Source organism: Elephas maximus, chromosome 2 (genome assembly GCF_024166365.1).
Source record: "Elephas maximus indicus isolate mEleMax1 chromosome 2, mEleMax1 primary haplotype, whole genome shotgun sequence".
Lineage (NCBI taxonomy): Eukaryota > Metazoa > Chordata > Mammalia > Proboscidea > Elephantidae > Elephas > Elephas maximus.
Window position 1 is genome coordinate 177,259,525 of NC_064820.1, and position 14,990 is coordinate 177,274,514.

The window sequence follows — 14,990 nt, forward strand, 5'->3', positions numbered from 1 at the left end:
ATAGATACGATGCAATTCCGATCCAAATTCCAATGACATTTTTAATGAGATAGGGAAACAAATCACCAACTTCATATGGAAGAGAAAGAGGCCCCAGGAAAGTAAAGCATTACTACAAAATAAGAATAAAGTGGGAGGCCTCACACTACCTGATTTTAGAACCTATTATACCATCACAGTAGTCAAAACAGCCTGGTACTGGTACAACAACAGATACACAGACCAATGGAATAGAACTGGGAATCCAGATATAAATCCATCCACATATGAGCAGCTGATATTTGACAAAGGCCAAAAGTCAGTTAAATGGAGAAAAGACAGTCTGTTTAACAAGTGGTGCTGGCATAACTGGGTATCTGTCTGCAAAAAAAATGAAACATCATGTAGAAAAACTAACTCAAAATGGATCGAAGACCTAAATATAAAATCTAAAATGATAAAGATCATGGAAGAGAAAATGGGGACAAAGCTAGGAGCCCTAATACATGGCATGAACAGTATACAAAACATCACTAATAAAGTACAAACCTCAGAAGAGAAACTAGGTAACTGAGAGCTCCTAAAAATCAAACACCTATGCTTACTCAAAGACTTCACCAAAAGAGTAAAAAGATTACCTACAGACTGGGAAAAAATTTTTAGCTTTGACATTTCCAATCAGTGTCTGATCTCTAAAATCTACATGATACTGCAAAAACTCAACAACAATGAGACGAATAACCCAATTAAAAAATGGGCAAAGGATATGAACAGGAAGCTCACTAAAGAAGACATTCAGGTAGCTAACAGATACATGAGGAAATGCTCACGATCATTAGCTGTTAACCAAAACCAAACCCAGTGCCGTTGAGTCGATTCTGACTCATAGTGACCCCTATAGGACAGAGTAGAACTGCCCCATAGAGTTTCCAAGGAGCACCTGGCAGATTCGAACTGCCGACGCTTTGGTTAGCAGCCGTAGCACTTAACCACTACACCACCAGGGTTTCCCATTAGCTGTTAGAGAAATGCAAATCAAAACTACAATGAGATTCCATCTCACTCCAACAAGTCTGGCATTAATCCAAAAGACACAAAATAATCAATGTTGGAGAGGTTGTGGAGAGGCTGGAACACTTATACACTGCTGGTGGGAATGTAATATGGTACAACCACTTTGGAAATTGACTTGGCGCTTTCTTAAAAAGCTAGAAATAGAACTACCATATGGTCCAGCAATCCACTCCTTGGAATATATCCTAGAGAAATAAGAGCCTTTACACGAACAGATATATGGGTTTATGTTCATTGCAACACTGTTTACAATAGCAAAAAGATGGAAGCAACCAAGGTGCCCATCAACGGATGAATGGATAAGTGAAGTATGGTATATGCACACAATGGAGTACCACGCATCGATAAAGAACAATGTTGAATCCATGAAACATTTCATAACATGGAGGAATCTGGAAGGCATTACGCTGAGTGAAATTAGTCAGCTGCAAAAGGACAAATATTGTATGAGACCACTATTATAAGTACTCAAGAAATAGTTTAAATAGAGAAGAAAATATTCTTTGATGGTTACAAGAGTGGGGAGGGAGGGAGAGAGAGTGGTATTCACTAATTAGATAGTAGATAAGAACTATTTTAGGTGAAGGGTAAGACACACACAATACAAGAGAGGCCAACACAACTGGACTAAACCAAAAGCAAAGAAGTTTCCTGAATAAACTGAATGCTTTGAAGGCCAGAGTAGTAGGGGCAGGGGTTTGGGGACCATGGTTTCAGGTGACATCTAGGTCAACTGGCATAATAAAACCTATTAAGAAAACGTTCTACATCCCACTTTGGAGAGTGGCATTTGGGGTCTTAAACACTAGCAAGCAGCCATCTAAGATGTATTGATTGGTCTCAACCCACCTGGCGCACAGGAGAATGAAGAACACCAAAAACACAAAGTATTTATGAGACCAAGAGACAGAAAGAGCCACATAAATCACAGACTACATCATTCTGAGACCAGAAGAACTAGATGGCACCTGGCTACAACCAATGACTGCCCTGACAGGCAACACAACAGAGAATCCCTGACGGAGAAGATCAGTGGTATGCAGACCTCAAATTCTCGTAAAAAGACCAGACTTAGTGGTCTGACTGAAACCAGAAGGACCCTGGAGTTCATGGTCCCCAGACCTTCTGTTAGCTGAAGACAGGAACCATTCCCAAAGACAGGGATTGGACTGGGCTATAAGATAGAAAATGATACTTGTGAGAAGTAAGCTTCTTCGATCAAGTAGACACATGAGACTACGTGGGCAGCTCCTGTCTGGAGGGGAGATGAGAAGGCAGAGGGGGACAGAAGCTGGTTGAATGGACATGGAAATACAGGGTGGAGAGAAGGAGTGTGCTGTCTACAGCAAGGTGTATATAAATTTTTGTATGAGAGACTGATTTGATTTGTAAACTTCCACTTAAAGCACATAAAATTAAAAAAAAAAAAAAGATTGATTCAAGACACAAGCTTATCCTGTAGATTGTCCTGCCTCATTAATATAACATAGAGGTTAGGATTTACAACACAAAGGAAAATTACATTAGATCACAAAATGGAGGACAACCATACAATACTGGGAATCATGGCCTAACTAAGTGGACGCACATTTTTGGGGGACATAATTCAATCCATAACAGCTGAGAAGGCATGTCTTCAGTCCACATGTGTTGTAAATCCTAACCCCTATACCTGTGGTTATAATCCCGTTCGGGAATGGGTTTTCTTTGTTATGTTAATGAGGCAATATTAGTGTAGGGTGTATAGTAAATCAATCTTTTTTAAGATACAAAAGCAGATGAAGCAAACAGAGGAAGAAGCAGAGGCTGGGAAAGATAGATGCCAAGCCACATGGAGATCATCAAGGAACCTTGAAACAGACAGGGACTTTCCCCAGAGCCCACAGAGAAAGAAAGGCTTACCCTAGAGCCGGCACCTTGAATTCGGACTTCTAGCCTCCTACAAATGGTCACAGCAGTACATTGACAAGGAACTGTCATAAATTCAAGCCGGAGTCAGAAGAGGACTTGAAGATAGGATATTACTGCTTATGTCAGATGGGCCTTGGGGGAAAGCAGAGATCCCAGAAAGATGTTTACCTGTGTTTCATTGACTATGCAAAGGCATTCAACTGTGTGGATCATAACAAATTACGGATAACATTGCAAAGAATGGGAATTCCAGAACACTTAGTTGTGCTCCTGAGGAACCTGTACACAGACCAACCAAGAGGCAGTCATTGGAACAGAACAAGAGTATACCATGTGGTTTTCAATCAGTAAAGGTGTGGGTCAGGGTTGTATCCTTTCTCCACACTTATTCAATCTGTATGGTGTGCAAATAATCCTAGAAGCTGGATTATATGAAGAAGAATGCATCAGGATTGGAGGAAGACTCATTAACAACCTGCCTTACAACAAATGACATAACTTTGCTTGCTGAAAGTGAAGAGGCCTTGAAGCACTTACTGATGAAAATCAAAAACCACACCCTTCAGTATGGATTACACCTGAACATAAAAAAAAAAAAAAAAAAAACCTCACAACTGGACCAATAAGCAACATCATGATAAATGGAGAAAATATTGAAGTTGTCAAGGATCTTCTTTTACTTGGATCCACTATCAACCCCCATGAAAGCAGCACTCAAGAAATCAAATGATGCATTACATTGGGCAAACTGCTGCAAAAGACCTCTTTAAAGTGTTAAAAAGCAGAGAAGTCACTTTGAGGACTAAGGTGAACCGGACCTAAGCCATGGTATTTTCAATTGCCTCATATGCACATGAAAGCTGGACAATGAATAAGGAAGACCAAAGAAGAATTGATGCATTTGAATCATGTTGGCAAAGAATATTGACTATAGCATGGACTGCCAGAAGAACTAACAAATCTGTCTTGGGAGAAGCACAGCCAGAATGCTTCTTAGAAGCGAGGATGTTGAGATTGCCTCATTCACTTTGGACATGTTATCAGGAGGGATCAGTCCCTGGAGAAGGACATCATGCTTGGAAAAGTAAAGGGCCAGAGAAAAAGAGGAAGACCCTCAGCAAGATGGATTGATACAGTAGCTGCAACATTTGGTTCAAACAAAGCAACAATTGTGAGGATAGGCAGCACAGGGCAGTGTTTTGTTCTGTTGTACACAGGGTTGCTATGAGTCGGAACAGACTTGACAGCACCTAACAACAACGAACAGCTTCCTAAACTATGAGAAAATAAATTTCTGTTTGTTAAAGCCACTCGCTTATATTTCTGTTATAGCAGCACTAGATGAGTAATACAAGGTATATGATTTGTTGTGCGTATTTTCACCAAAAACTAAAAAAAAAAACCTTATAGAGCATAGTTCTACTCTGACACACATGGGGTCATCAAGAGTTGGAATTGATTCCACAGCAACTTTTTTTTTTCCTGTGTGCGGGGGCGGGGGGGGGGGGTGTATGGAAATTGCGTGCTTTCTGCACAATTTTTTTGTGAACATAAAACTGCTCTAAAAAATAGTCATTTAAAAATGTTAAAAAAAAAAAAGGTTGGTCTTGGATTGAGCATGTCTGGCAAGCTCTAGTTCTGAGGATTTGAGACTCATAGTCCTGAAAGCAACTTTATCATTCAGAATTCATGTCACCTAATATATCCTATTTTTTTTAATATACCCTAGAGAAATAAGAGCCCTCACACAAATAGATATATGCACACCCATGTTCATTGCAGCACTGTTTACGATAGCAAAAAGCTGGAAGCAACCTATGTGCCCATCAATGGATATACGATAAACAAATTACCGTATATTTGCACAATGGAATACAATGATAAAGAACAACGATGAATCCGTGAAACATCTCATAACATGGAGGAATCTGGAAGGCATTATGCTGAGTGAAATTAGTCAGTTGCAAAAGGACAAACATTGTATGAGACCACTGTCAATAAGAACACAAGAAAAGGTATAAACACAGAACAAAACATTCTTTGATGGTTACAAGGGTGGGGAGGGAGTGAGAGGGGTAATCACTAATTAGATAGTGGAAAAGAATTATTTTAGGTGAAGGGAAGGACAACACACAACACAGGGGAAGTCATCACAACTGGACTAAACTAAAAGTTAGTAAGTTTCCTGAATATAACAAAACACTTTAAGGGATAGTGTAGCAGGGGTGGGGGTGTAGGGATCATGGTATCAGGGGACATCTAGGTCAATTGGCATAACAAAGTGTATTAAGAAAACATTCTGTATCTCACTTTGGTGAGTGGCATCTGGGGTCTTAAAAGCTAGCAAGTGATCAGGTGGACACTTGAGACTGTGTTGGCATCTCCTGTCTGGAGGGGAGATGGGAGGGTAGAGACGGTTAGAAACTGGCAAAACGGTCACGAAAGGAGAGACTGGAAGGAGGGAGCGGGCTGACTCATTAGGGGGAGAGTAAATGGGAGTATGGAGTAAGGTGTATATAAGTTTGTATGTGAGAGACTGACTTGATTTGTAAACTTTCATTTAAAGCACAATAAAAATTGTTTAAAAAAAAAAGCTAGCAAGTGGCCATCTAAGATCCATCAGCTGGTCTCAATCCACCTGAGCAAAGGAGATTGAAGAACACCAAAGGCAAAGGAAAATATGTGCCCAAAAGACAGAAAGGGCTACATAAACCAGAGACTCCATCACCTGGAGACCAGGAGAACTAGATGGTGCTCAGCTACCACCAGTGACTCCCCTGACAGGAATACAACAGAAAATCCTTGATGGAGCAGGAGAAAAGAGGGATACAGAAAAAACTGTAGTAGAAAGACCAGACTTAATGGTCTGACTGAGACTGGAGGGCCCCAGAGGTCATGGCCCCTGGACTCTCTGTTAGCCCAAAACTTAAACCATTCCTGAAGCCAACTCTTCAGACAAAGATTAGACTGGACTATAAGACATAAAATGATAATGGCGAGGAGTGTGCTTCTTAGCTCAAGTAGATACATGGGACTATGTGGGCAGCTCCTTTCCGGAGGTGAGATGAGAATGCAGAGGGGGACAGGAGGTGGTAGAATGGACACAGGAAATACAGGGTGGAGAGAAGGAGTGTGCTGTCACATTGTAGGGAGAGCAACTACAGTCACATAACAAAGTGTGCAAAAGTTTTTGTGTGAGAAACTGACTTGAATTGTAAACTTTTACTTAAAGCACAATTAAAAAAAAAAAAAAGGAATTCATGTCACCCAGAGCAGTGTGCTGTGGAGCAATGGTAGGGAGGGTCAAGGGTGCAGGCTTTTGGTCTCTCTTCGCCACTGAGGTTCGGTGTGACCTTGGGCAGAGTGATTCATCTTGCACCTGTTTCCTCATCTGTAAAACGGGCTGACTATACTGCCCTACAGTCTTGAAGAGTTACCCTGAGAATCGAGGGTATACCAACATTGCCTGGGATTGTGGTTCAGGTCTTATCACTCACAAGCTGCATGACTTTGCATGACCCATGAAGTCCCTGACCACGCCAAGTTTCTCATTTATATTGCAAGGTGGCCAGATGTGGTCACCACCAGGCTGTTGGAGTCCATGAGTCTATAATTGGAACAACAGCAACAAAGGGCCTTGGGAAAAGCAAAAGCATCCCATAGGTGTGAGGTAGGACTTTTCACTCTCTGCTACCCATCTCTTTTCAGCTTCCTAAGGTTATATAGGAGCTGGGTCAGAGAGGGCCAGGTAAACCTTTGTGACTTGGGTCTGGCCTGCAGTAGCAATGGCAGCTCAGGTGGGGCTGGTCACCCTGGGGCAGACAAAGCCTTACTCCAGAAGCCAGGGAGGAGGCATCTGGGAGAAGCAGGGGGTTCGGTACAGCCTTGCCCTCCCGGCCTCTCCACCCAGTGTTTGCTCGGAGCTACGCCTGGGCACCACGTGCCAAATGGCCCAGCCTGGGTTCCAGGCCCCAGGTTGCCCGTCAGCCATCAGTTTCCTCCTCTATGAAACAGATGTAGAAACACTCCATTCACAAGGATTGTGTGTGAAGCTCACATGAAGAATAGATCCCAACACAAATTCAGTGCCTATTAATTTTAACCACTGTGATTAGTGATGGCAGAGCTGGGAGTAAGACATTTATTGACGTTCAAAGCAATGCCTCTTCATGGTAATAGTAAAGTTTTCTGTTGTTGTTGTTGCCATCATGTCAGCCCCGACCCACGTCAACCCATGCACAACAGATTGAGGTGCTGCCTGGTCTTGAGGCATCTTCATGATCCTTCTAACCTAGGGGGTCATCTTGCAGCACTATATCAGACAGTATTTTGTTGCAATCCAAAGGGTTTTCACTGGTTAATTTTCTGAAATATATCACCAGGTTTTTCTTCCTAGTCTGTCTCAGTCTGGAACTTTTGCTAACATGCGTGCACCATGAGTGACCCTGTTGGTATTTGACATATCAGTGGCATAGCTTCCAGCATCATAGCAACACATAAGCCACCATGGTACAGCAAACTGATGGACAGGTGGTAGAATAGTAAGTTTTACCGAGATCATTTATCATGCGCTACATACTGTGCTGCAAAGAACCTCTTCAAAGTGTTGAAAAGCAAAGATGTCACCCTGAAGACTAAGGTGCGCCTGACCCAAGCCATGGTATTTTCAATCCCATTATATGCATGTGAAAGCTGGACAACGAATAAGGAAGACCGAAGAAGAATTGATGCCTTTGAATTGTGGTGCTGGCGAAGAATATTGAATATACCATGGACTGCCAAAAGAACAAACAAATCTGTCTTGGAAGAAGTACAAGCAGAATGCTCCTTAGAGGCAAGGATGATGAGACTTCATCTCACATCCTTTGAACATGTCGTCAGGAGGGATCAGTCCCTGGAGAAGGACATCATGCTTGGCGAAATACAGGGTCAGTGGAAAAGAGGAAGACCCTCAACTTGGTGGATTGACACAGTGGCTGCAACAGTGAGCTCAAGCATGATTGTAAGGATGGCACAGGACCGGGCAGTGTTCTTTCTGTTGTGTATAGGGTCACTATGAGTCGGAACCGACTCGATAGCACCTAACTACAACAACATACTTTGCATATGTTATCTCATTTAACTCACACAGCAACCTTAACTGATGGCTTTTTACTTCCATTTTACAGATTGGAAAACTAAAATTGAGAGATTGGGTCATTCGTCTAATGTCACACAGTTGATATGTGGTGGAGCCTGGATTCAAACCCAGCCCACCTGACTCCAAAATTCTAGTTCATTCATAACCAAGAGCTTGCCTGTTTTTCCATGGCACCCAAGCTACCCAAGGGGTCAGCAAGTTGGTCAACAAATATTTGGTGTGCCCCTATTCTGTGAAAGGCTTCCTTCAGACTGTGGTAACCATGTCCCTGCCTCAAGGAGCTTACCTTCTAAAAGGAGGAGATAAAATATGCCCTTAAACAAATACACACTTAAGATCTGCAAAGAGCTATGGAGATAAGATTGGTGATGTGCTAAAGAGTAAAGGCAGGTGAGGGGAGGCAGTGGGTCTTCAGAGTGGAGAGAAACAGCTGCCTGAGGAGGTGGCCTCTGGGCTGAGACCTGCAGGAGGAGAAAAGGGCAGCCATGTGAATAGCTGGGGGAGGGTATTCCAAGCCCGGTGACCAGCATGTGCAAAGGAAAGGGAATGTCTGGTAGGTTCCAGGGACAGAGAGCCAGCAGGAATGATACACCCCACGCAGCTGAATCCCAGGAAGCCAAGGAGTCACAAGAAGAGAATTGACGATGTTCATTTTTCTTCTTTTACTACCAAGCCCTAAGGTATGGTCATCCCTGGTCTCCAGGGGGCACTTGGCCTTGAGAGGGTTACCCCCCACCTTCTGAGGCTCCAGATGCTCTCAAGGGAGTGAGTCACTCCCTGATAGCTGGGCCGACAGCCAGTAGCACCAGGCTCTGGGAGTGCCCATATGGGCTCTGCTTACTTCCTTTCTTCTCTTCCCCCATCTTGTCTGCAGGCTGGGTCTGGGCCATCTGCAGGCTCGACGTGGCTATGAGGACTTGTTCTCTCCCTACCCAGCCATCAGAGCCGACACCGTGTTACCAAGGTCCCTCCATCTGTCTGTTCCAGAAAGCCAGTCACCTTGGGGGAAAGGCTTCTGGCAGCAGCACTGGAGAATCCTAAGATCACAGCATATTCAAGCTGGAGGGGAACACCAGTCACCGAGTTCCACCACAGAGGCAGATTTCTCTCCTGCCACAGCCCCCCAAGTGTTTTTATATGCTTGAGGCCAGTGGGTCTTAGCTGCACAAAAGACTTACCTGGAGAGTGAAAAAATTCCCAAACCACAGGCCGCACTCCAGACTAATTGCATCAGGACCTCTGGAGGGAGGGGCCCAGACATTAGAAGTCTTAAAAACTCCCCAGGTGATTCCAATGTGCAACAAAGTTGGAGGACCAGGGCTATGATCACTGCAGCCTTCTGCCGTCAGGATGCTGCAGTCATTACGAGTGAGACCCTAGGGTCAGACAGACTTGGATTGAACTCCAGCTCTGCAACTTCTCCCACTAGGTGACCTTACACCATTTTCTGAGCCTCTCTGAGTCTCTATTTTCCTCATCTGTAAAAAGTACACCATTATAATACATCTATGGAGCCTCTGGGTGGAGCAAATGGTTAAGTGCTCCACTGCTAGCTGAAAGGTTGGCAGTTCAAATCTACCCAGAGGTGCCTCAGAAGAAAGGCCTGGCAATCTACTTCCAAAACGTCATAGCCATTGAAAACCCTATGGCACACAGTTCCACTGTGAAACACATGGGGTTGCCATGAGTTGAAATTGACTCGATGGCAACTGGTTTGATTTTGATTTATAATACATCTACCTCACAGGGTTGTTCTCAAAGCCAAATGTAATTAATCCATGAAAAGCATGCAGCACAGTGCCTCATTCCTAGTAAATGCCCTATAATGTTAGCTTTTATTGTCATTACTTCCCCAAGGTTAAGCACTCCATTAGAAAGGGCATTTCTATGAGAAATCTCTTCTGTAGGTTAAATTGAATGCCCTCCTAAGTGATTTTAAAACCTAAGTCTGCTCACTTAAAATCAATCTGTGGTTTTCCATTGTTCTCAGGATCAAGACAGAAGCTAGTTTGACTTACTGAGTCTTTGAGGACTAGAATCCACCCCCTCATCTTATCTTGCACCCTTTCCCCCCTACCCATGATTTGGAGGAGGGGAACTTCTTTGAATACCTCCTCTTGTGCTTTGTCCCACCACAGGACCTTTGTATTTGCTCCCTCCCCTGGGATGGCTTCCTCACCCAGCTTCCCCTGGCTAACTCCCACTTACCCTTCAGCTCTCAGCTCCATCTTTACTCCATGAGGAAAGTTCTCTTTGACACTTCTGAGCAGGGCAAATCCTCACCTTGGGGACTCCCATGGCACCATGTCACAGCTAACATTTTGTATTTATTTGTGTGGCCATAGGACCAATGTCTGTCACTTGCATTAGACTCTAAATGCCATAAGGACAGAGGCCCTATCTGCGTTTTGCTCATCCTAGTATCCCCAATGCCTAACTCAGAGCTTGGTACAAACTTAGGGTTCAGTAAATATTAGTTAAATGAAGCAAAATTGACCTCTTGATAAAATCCACTAGTTGTTCAAGTTCTGCCCTCTGGATCTCCCCAAAGCATTTTGCTCCCTCAACCCCAGGATAACACTCAGGGGCTTGCAGGGGTCATCAGAACCTCTACTCTTCCCTCAAGGCTGAGCAGCCACTGTTCCTTATAGAAGGTGGCCCTTTTAGGCCTTCTACATCCTTCTTTGGACATGTCCTGCTTGTACGAGGCCTGAAAAGGGACTAAACACTGGAGGACGGAGGGTTTTTCAAAAGTGATTTGTTTAGAGCCATCTTTGGGCCCTTTTTTGGAAATTGTTCCTGGCCTCTGTCTCTGGAAGAGAGAAAGAAGTAGGGAATTTCACAGAAGTCATTGGGAGTGAGCAGGCAGCCACTCTCCTTTCTCCTGCCCTCAGACACTGAGGGCTTCCGGGGTCTGTGAGGTTACCTCCAAACTTCGCCACAGAGCTCCATTTTCCCATCCACCCAGGCCCGAGGACAGCTGTGGCAGTAACAGCTGGAAAGGGGAAGATGAAGAAAAAGGAACACACATTCCCCACCTCCATTAAAGAGCATAATCAGGATGTGACCATTTTAGTTTTCCCCTCAGCCTATCCTAAACCAAACCAAACCCATTGCTGATGGGTCAATTCTGACTCATAGCAATCCTATAGGACAGAGTAAACCTTCCCCGTAGGGTTTCCAAGGAGTGCCTGGTGGATTCGAACTGCCCACCTTTTGGTTAGCAGCCATAGCTCTTAACCACTACGCCACCAGTGTTTCCAGCCTGGCCCAGGGAGTGGCAAAGCTGGCTGTGCCTTAGGATTGCCTGAGGGATTTGTTACAGAGCCAGACTCCCAGGCCCCACCATGGAAAGCTAGGGGCCAGAGGAGGTGCAGTTATCCACCCGGGAGATTCTGATTCAGAATGTCTGGGTAGGGTTGTGGCACAGGACTGAATTCTGACTGCCAGTCTGGCTTGGAGACCACGGATCCATTCTGATCTTGTCACAGTGAGTACACAGGAGATGTCTGCTGAATTGAAATGAAACCTTCGGCCAACTGGGCAGGATCCTGCTTTGTGTAAGGCAACTATGAAATAATTTGGACCCAACCCCCTACCATTCAGAAGTGCTCAAAATCAGGGCACCTCTTGTTTCTCTGGCTTCCCTCCCCCAGGGGATACACAAGTGGCAGGCAGGGCCTACTGCCCACAGATGGGTCTACTCGTGGCCACCGGAGTTAAAAGCATGATCCCTCAGAAAGGGCCACACAAACCAGGCACTACATCAGCCTGAGACCAGAAGAACTAGGTGGTGCCCAGCTACAACCAATGACTGCTCTGACGGGGAACACAACAGAGAATCCCTGATGGAGCAGGAGAGCAGTGGGATGCAGACCTCAAATTCTCCTAAAAAGACCAGATTTAATGGTCTGACTGAGACTAGAAGCACCCCAGTGGTCATGGTCCCCAGACCTTCTGTTAGCCCAAGACAGGAACCATTCCTGAAGCCAACTCTTCAGACAGGGATAGGACTGGACAATCGGATAGAAAATGATACTAGTAAAGAGTGAGCTTCTTGGATCAAGTAGACACATGAGACTATGTTGGCATCTCCTGTCTGGAGGGGAGATGGGAGGGTGGAAGGGGTCAGAAGCTGGCTGAATGGACTAGAAAAGAGAGAATGGAGGGAAGGAGTGACTGTATCATTAAGGGGAGAGCAATTAGGAGTACATAGTAAAAAAATTTTTGTATGAGAGACTGACTTGATTTGTAAACTTTCACTTAAAGCACAATAAAAAAAAAGTATGGTCTCTGATTCAGACAGGCCAGGTTGATATTCCGTTTATCAACAGGGTGACCATGGCAGTGTCCTAATCTTTCTAGGACTCAGATTTCTCCATCGGTAAAGTGGGGATGATAATCATGGAACCTGCTTACAGGTGTGCTGAGAAGCGTCAAGGGAGAACACATGTAAGTCCAGCATATGGTTAGTGTTCAATAAAAGTTTTTGTTGTGTGCCATCGAGTCAATTCTGACTCATAGCAACACCATGCGGCAGTGTAGAACTCCCCTATAGGGTTTCCTAGGCTGTAATCCTTACTGGAGTAGATTGTCTTTTCTCCTGTAGAGCGGCTGGTGGGTTCGAACTGCCAGCCTTTTGGTTAGCAGCCGAGTGTTAAGCCATTGCGCCACCAGTGCTCCTTCAATAAAAGTCACCATTATTTATTCTCTGGTCCAGGAAACCTAGTAACAGCAATTTGTTAAAAGTCTTCAGTGGAAGTAAGGAAAACCAACCCACTGCCATCATGTTGATTCCAACTCAGGGACCCTGTAGGACAGAGTAGAGCTTCCTCATAGGGTTTCCAAGGCTGTAATCTTTGCAGAAGCAGACTGCTACATCTTTCTCCCCGAGTGGCTGGTGAGTTCCAACTGCTGACCTTTCGGTTAGCAGCCAAGCGCTTAACCACTGCTCCGCCAAGGCTCCTCTTCACTTTACACATGGGGATGTGGAGGGGCTGAGAGGTGCAGCAACTTGCTTAGGGTTCACTGTCAGCTGTGGGCTCTTTCCACTTCCATGACAGTGTCCGAATGCCCTTGCAAGTCTCTCACACATAAAAGTCCAATATTTCAGAAGGCGCTGGCCTGATTCATCCAGCTGCTTTATGTTTCAGGAATTTCAGGCTCTTTTCCTAACCCTGATGGCATAGTGGTTAAGAGCTATGGTTGCTAGCCAAAAGGCTGGCAGTTCGAATCCACCAGGCACTCCTTGGAAACTCTATGGGGGCAGTTCTACTCTGTCCTATAGGGTTGCTATGAGTTGGAATCAATTGGACGGTGGTGGTTTTTTTGGGTTTTTCCTAACTCTGCTTTGGGAGCACAGACACAAATGTTTAGTGCCAAAATGGACTCTGAGATCCTCTGGTCCAACACCTCACTTTACAGATGGGCAAGAAACTGGGGCCACCAGAAGTTAAATGACTTGGTCAAAGCCACACAAGGAATCTGAAGACAGAGCAGGGACTAGAACCCAGATTCCTTGTATCTGGGACAACCACTGTCTCATACACTACACCAGGCTGCCTCTCCAATCTAGGGTGTACTTGCAACCCCTTTAACTGAAAACATTAGGAAGAGGTAAGGCTCTTGTGTTCCTATTCCTTTTCTTTTCCCCAGTCGGGGTCATGGTTGCATAATTCTAAGGGCCATAAATCTCTCTCTCTTCTCTTTTTTGTCTTTGGCTCTGAATCTAGAAAAACAGCCTGGAGGAAAGACCAGCCACTGAGCCTTAGGACAGATTTGTGTGGTAGACGTTCTCCCCCTAGTGGAAGGAGTGAAGATGACAGGGAGAAAGTGAAAAATGGGTTTCTACCTATTAGGCCTGACTGTCCACTGAAGCTGTTGATGGCCGCCCAAGATCCCACCTGCCCTTGCATCACACAGCTCTCCTTGCCTCACCCTAACCCCCGCCCTGTTAGATCCTGTCGTTATTTAAAATTCTGGTATTTTGTTTATTATCATTTCTTTGTATTAATTTTGATTTCTTTTAAATATTGCATTAAAATATTATTTACATGGATTAGTGAGTTTTTTGGCATCCCCTTAAATTTTGTGCCCAAGGAGAGTGCTCCGTATACCTCCTATAGTCCCAGTCTTGATCCAGAAGTCAGCACTGGAAGATGTCTCAGATATATTGAGTTCACCCCCTCATTTCTCAGGTGAGCCCTGGCAAGGGGCCGGGCTGGCCTATTACGCCTATGGGTCTGGTGCTCTCTGTGCTGTAATTATCAGAAACTATCAGAGCAAAAAAAAAAAAATTTTTTTTTTTTTTTTTTATCAGAGCGGCAAGTGCTGCAGGCCCTCCCCAGGAGGAGACGGCTGTCTTTCAAAGCGTGTCTTATGTGAGAAAAGACCCTGAGGCTGAGGATGATTTTATTGCACAAAGATATACTAGGTTCTTTGTCTTCGTGAAGGCCCGTAACTGTGAAGACCTAAAGATGGCCCTGGTCGCTGAGGCCCACAGTAAGCAGTCTGAGCTAGGAAGAGGGGCTGGTGCCCAAATGCATCTGTGAAGGACTGCTTGGGACACCTTCCTGCCTGAGCCTCATTCCAGGCATCATCTGTCCAGGATCTTCACGTGGCTCACCAAGGAGGCCGCCACTTCAGATGTGATGGGGGAGAAAGTAACTCTTATCCTTGCCAACAGCTACTTACCAGAGAGCCCCTTAACCATGTCACCCACTTCTGTCCCACCTGTCACAGTCCCAGCTCTCCCATCTCACCATGTCCAGCAACTCTGGACCATATCCAAAGAAGACAAGACTGCAGCCCTGGCTCCTCTGCAAGGTCTCAGCCTCCGTCTGGCCCACCCCCTCAAAGAGTGCTGAATATGCCAGGATTCCCTGGC